The sequence below is a fragment of the Mobula hypostoma genome, chromosome 1 (assembly GCF_963921235.1).
Source record: "Mobula hypostoma chromosome 1, sMobHyp1.1, whole genome shotgun sequence".
Classification (NCBI taxonomy): Eukaryota; Metazoa; Chordata; class Chondrichthyes; order Myliobatiformes; family Myliobatidae; genus Mobula; species Mobula hypostoma.
The window spans coordinates 124,920,156-124,926,155 of record NC_086097.1 but is presented as its reverse complement, the minus strand read 5'-3'; the positions used below and the strand labels follow the sequence as shown (position 1 = coordinate 124,926,155).

General features: G+C 42.3%; 1 protein-coding gene across 1 annotated transcript in view; it reads left to right on the top strand.

Annotated features, from left to right (window-relative positions):
- The first annotated feature begins 988 nt into the window (after positions 1–988).
- LOC134350322 (zinc finger protein 706) overlaps positions 989–6,000 on the top strand; it is a 40,253-nt gene continuing 35,241 nt past the window's right edge. The window contains exon 1 of the mRNA XM_063055374.1: positions 989–1,140. The gene's annotated coding sequence lies outside the window, so the exon portion shown is untranslated. The remainder of the gene's footprint in view (positions 1,141–6,000) is intronic.

The window sequence follows — 6,000 nt, the reverse complement described above, 5'->3', positions numbered from 1 at the left end:
GGCATGTCCTCGATCAGACCACCTTGGGAAAGACATAATCCATGACCATCACATCCACACTGCAACGATGTCAACCCATATGTGGCTCATTTGACAAACATGGACGGAAATGGAAATGCAAACGGAAAAACACACAACCTTCTATTCCTCGTGCTCGTTTTAAACTTACGGGAGGTCAGTTTCACATTCCCTTTAAACTCTTTCATTAGAAGCAAGTGAGGGATAAGAGTTAAAGAAAATACTGTGTAAATGTTTTTAGAAGTGGAAGCAAAGGCTTTTGAGATAGAATAACTTTTAATAACCCAATATATTTATTTGGGATAAATCTAAGTATGCTGTGATAGTATAACCTCCAAAAATCTAGAAAAACATTGAATTTTTTTAAATGAGAATTTTAAGCAGACATTAATGTATGCAATATATGCACCTGAGCCTATTCAACGTTTACTGCACGTTATACTTGCTACTACAGCAATGATTAAAATAAATTGATAGGAATTCAAAACATGTTGTACTCGCCACCCACACACCCCGCCCGCATAAAAGGCACAGGTCGGGAACACTGACTCATCCCTCCATGTCGATGTTAAAAGCGCGTTTCACAAGAGCTAACAGAGAGGCGGATTTGGACTTTGCGTGTTGTAAAAGTCAGGTTTTGTACTTATATGGGAGCCGATAGAAGTGATAAGACCGTATCATGTTTTGCCACTTCGATTGCATAATAAAATAACGACTCCTCGAAAAGTTACAAATCCAAACTCCTCAGGAATCAAATTTAATTGTATCAGCTCCTATTACCACACCTACATTACATATTTTCCTCCTTTTTTTCCCGACTCATCCCACCGCCCAAAGCGACGTCCGACAGTGGCGGGGGGAGGTCCTCCCGGTCCTCCGGGCCGAACTACCATGACGTAACCGGAGAAGGAGGCGATTGGTGCGTGTGAACGAAGCGGGATCCGCGAGCTCGCCTTTTACGGGAAGGCGTCGCGGGTGGTCACGTGCAGGGGAAGGGGGCGTGGCCTGTCATTGTCTCCGGCCGGCAGCCGGGGACATCTGTTTTCCTCCCGCCGGGCGGGGGAGTTGTTCTGCGCTCGCCGCACGGTCGTGTTCGTGAGCTCGCTGGAGCTGCCTTGTTTGGTGAGTAAAACTGAAGAGCGAGTCCTTTATGTGTGTTTAATTTCATTAAGAAGCATGAATGGAAGGGGTGTGGAGGGCTAATGGTGCATGCTGTTCGATGGGATTAAGCACGGACTAGATGGGCCGAAGTGTCTGTGGTGCACTATGACTCTAAACTTTAGTGATAAAGTGAAGAAAATGGCCTTTGTATCTGATCTAATTTTGATAACGTCATTCACCTCCACTCTGAATTGATTCCACGACGTATGGACTCACTTTCAAGAACTCGACAGCTCATGTTCTCAGTGTTACTATTATTTGCACATTGGTTGGTTGTCAATCTTTGTAGAGTTTTTAATAAGTTCTATCGTTTATTTTCATGTAAGTGTCTGCAAGAAAACGACTCTCAAGGTAGTATATGGTAAAGTTTGATAAATTTACGCTGACTTTGAAAGGGGGTGCGAGGAAGGTGCAAAGTGTGACTCCATACTGTGGGATTTTCACCAGGTTTGGCTCAATGGCACTCAGCCCAATGCCTCGGCTGGTCACTTCCCTCCATGACCTGCTGAGTTACACCAGTGTTTTTCCGTGTTGTTCCCGCCTGTGATGGGGCGGATTTAACTTGACTATTTATACTTTTGCCGCACAAATAGGGGGAATTTCGGACTGTGCTGCCCTTTCTGTGACGAGCTTCCACTGTGACTGTTATTTTGTAAATGATAGAAACTTTCCCGGCAATTGTCCCTCGGACTTGGTTTTCATTTCAGTTTGTAAGAATGTAACCGTCAGAGCAACTTGATTTGCGGTTCTGTATAGCATAAAAGGAAATATCAGCGTGTTTCAGATCTTATGCGCATCGGGTGCAGTGATAAACGTCTTGGACTTAAAATGTATCTGATTCGGTGTGTGTAAACCGATGCCCTGGTATGATGGTAGCAATAAATACCCCATCTGCTTCGCCGACATCCTTCAGGTAGTGAAGTAATCTCATCGGTTCTAGCCAGCACGTGGTTACAAAGCTCTTGCCTCACACTGAAATTCCCAAAGAATGGTTTGTATAAACGATTACACTAAAAATTGCCCTGTTACAACGTTGGGGGCAAGTACGGGTATTGGCTGAAAAATGAGGCTTTAATATTCCATCGATCTAAATGCATTTAAAAGACAACCTTTAAAGGTCTTTGAGATGTATCTGTATTTTTTTGAAGTTCAAAGAACCCATATATCACCATATGCTACCTTGAGATAAATTTTCTTGCAGGCATTCACAGTAGAACAGAAAAATACAATAGAACCAATGACAAACTACACGCCGAGACTGAAATTACCAACGTACAAAGAAGACAAACTGTGCAAATATGAAAATAAATACTACTGAGAGGCTGAGTTGTAGAGTCCATAGGTCATGGAATCGTAGTTGAGTTGAGTGAAGTTATCCATACTGGTTCAATAGCCAGATGTTCAAAGGTTAATAACTGTTCCTGTTCTGGGTGGTGTGGGATGTAAGGCTCCTGGGCCTCCTTCCTGATGGTAACAGTGAGAAGAGAGCATGATGTGATGGACTTCTTGTGACAGCACTCCTTATAGATTTGCAGAGTGTTGTTTTGGAATGTGTTGCAGAAATGCAGCATTATATAATCTGCCCTGAGGATCTACAAATTTCAAGGTTGATCCTTATATAGAATCTAATTTGTAATTAATATTTTCTTAGAAGTTGGGAAAAGTGTGAACTTAAGATGGCTGATTACAGTTCTCAATTTTACAAAATAGAATTGTCTCCTTCAGTGGTTCAATTCTCTGGAGATATTTCATTAAAGTGATCGAATGTATGGCAAAATGCATAAAGTGGCTCTACCCATCCATTTCTGCATCAGAGAGACCATCGCTGAGGATCTTTGTTTTCTCAACTAACTAGCTTAAATTTACAGATGCCTTTTGTCTGATGGAAGTGAATGCTTGTACCTCTGTGACAGTATTGGAATAAACTTCCACATGCATTTTTCTTTTTGAATAGTCAGAAAGTAGTTTGCTTTGCCTATAAAAGTAAGGCACAAATGGGTCTGTTTTAGTAATGTTACTGCTGCTACCCAGAGCTCTGTAACATTCTCTAGTTCAGACTTCTGCACTGCATATCGGTGCACTTCAACACCTAACCTGAGAAGTGAAACTGGTGAAGAAGAGTTCCCATCAGTCTTGTGTAGCTTCTATCAGTCACACACTTTCTTGGGCATGCAAATAACTTGACACCAGTAATTTTACACTCTGCTTCCAACAGGTAATGGAATAGTTTTTGTTTACCAGAAGCATAAGAAATGTATCAACCTAATTCATTACCCTTAATCAGCTTTGTTCATATATTTGCACAACTATTTTTCCAAATTCAATCATGATGAGACACTTACATTTTTAGACATGGTAACGTAGTGGTTGGCACAATGCTTTACAGTACAGGCAACCCGGGTTCAATTCCTGCCGCTGCTTGTAATGAGTTTGTACGTTCATCCTGTGATGGCATGGGTTTCCTCCGGGTGCTCTGGTTTCCTCCCACTGTCCAAAGGCGTACCGTTTGGTACGTTAATTATACGTTGTAAATTGTCCTGGAATTAGGCTAAGGTTAAATCCAGGGATTGCTGGGTGGTGTGGCTTGAAAGGCCAGAAGGGCCTATTCCGCATTGTATCTCAATAAATAAATAAAATAAATTTGCATTAATTTCCATTTCAAGAAATCCCCAAATTATTTTGCAGCCAACAAATTGTCTTTTGAATTACATCATCAGACCATAAGATATAGGAGCAGAACTAGGCCATTTGACCCATCGAGTCTGCTCTTTCATTCACCACCATTGTAATGTAAAAAATGTCAACCACTTTTGCATACAATGCCCATGTTCAGTAATGTAATTATGATCTGCTTTAGTACATTGAGTGAGGGATATATTGGCTAGTATACTAGAAGTAAAATGTTCGATTTTCTTTGAAATTGTCTAGGATTCTGTCCTTACAGTTGCGAACTTGGCTTAATGTATGCACCCTGGTTGTTACTCTTACGTATAGTTTTCATAAATTCTGTTGTATTTCTTTATTTTCCTGTAAATGCCTGTAAGACAACGAATGTCAGGGTAGTATATGGTGACATGTATGTGCTTTGATAATAAATTTGCTTTGACTTTGAAATGCCTCGGCCTTGCATTGTACATCTGCTGAAGTATTTCCATGAAACTGTTGGATAACAGGAGCAAAGACATTCCAGCGTAGCCGTTGCCCTGGTGGTTACCTTTGTGTTGTAGGTATATCAGGCCTGGAACCAAGTACACAGCCACCAACTGCCACTGTCTCTGCCCCCTTTGCTGCACCATATCCCAGTCAGTTGGATGTTGCTGCACTACATATCCTCATGGAGAAAGTTCTTTCAGTAAAACATCTTGGGCCACTGGTTCTATCATGCAGTGGTGAGTGGAGAATGCCCTGCAGTCACTGTAGTACAAAGACACAATAGATAGTGTGGGGTGATTCCCTGAAAAGATCATCCAAATGATCTGGGAGAACGTCTCATTGCCTGAACTTGCCATCAAGCACAAGACCTTGAGTAATGGTGGGGAGAGGGGCCCTTACTGCTAGATCCTTCCTGCACAGTCAAAATCTCACTCCCATTGCATGCTGCCTTCTAGAAGGATAAAATGTTCACCCACCTCTTTGCAGACTATTTGGGAAAAGGGAGCTGGAGAAGCGTGCAAGGTGCCTTGTGATTTATCTCAAGAAGTTACATAGCAGAAGACGCTCTGATCTTCACCCAGGGACGCAACGACACAGACGTTAATTACTACTGAAATTCATCAATGCAGTGAAGGAATACTGCTGCCTGGCACATTCCAAATGCAGGGGTATGTGCTTAGGAAATGTTCTGAAGGGCAGGACTGCAGTCTTGGTCCTTCTGTTCCTAGACTTTGAGGGACTAATTCCAGGGTAGAATCCCCTCAAACTCTTGAAGTTTGTATCATCCCAGGAGGCCACACGAGCTCTTTACCTCTTCTACCTATCACCCCCCAGCTTCTTGCATCAGTCCCCTTTCCTCGCCCACCCACGCACCTTCTCTCTCGCCTGGTCTCACCTAATACTTGTTGGCTTGTAGTCGTTCTTTCCACCTCTCTGTCTTATCATGCCTTGTATCCCCTTCCTTTCCAATCTGGATGAATGGTCTTCCTCTCCATAGCAGATGCCTGATTTGCTGTTTTCCTCCGGGATTCTGTATGTGATGCAAAATTTTATGTTTGAAATTTATATAAATTGTTTTGAATAAATGTGAAGAAGATATTTCCACAATCAGTGGTTAAGTATCACCAGAATTGTGTATTTTTTTTATCTGCCTTACTGAGGAGCCATATTCTGGATTGGCAGTCTCTACCCCATACTGAACACATGAAGACCGTGTAAATTTACGACCTCTTTATCTGGGTGGCTTATCAGCCAGCTGATTTTTCACCTTCTCCGAGTGTCTTCTGATGTCTTTAACAGTGGTCATCTTGCTATCCATGAGTATCTGTTTTCTGTCTTGCCTTCGGCCTAGTAGTAAAAGGTTGGGCATTGAGTACCTTGTAATCTGGTGGCCAATTTATTGTACAGAATGAATGTGGGAACACACTTTCATCACAGATGAACATGGCTGCAAACATGAAGGTATGTTGATTGACCTAGGCTGCTGCGAGGTCTCTGTCAGTGACCTTCTACAAGGAGATGCCAGACTAGATTTAAGCCTCTTCTCCTGTTGAGCTCTTGCCACTGCAGAGGATTCTGGCTCTTCATGGTCTACGTGTTGCTGTTGGTTTAATCTGCTTGAGTGTAATTGTTGCATTTTTGCAAGATGCATGATGATTTCAGCAGCAA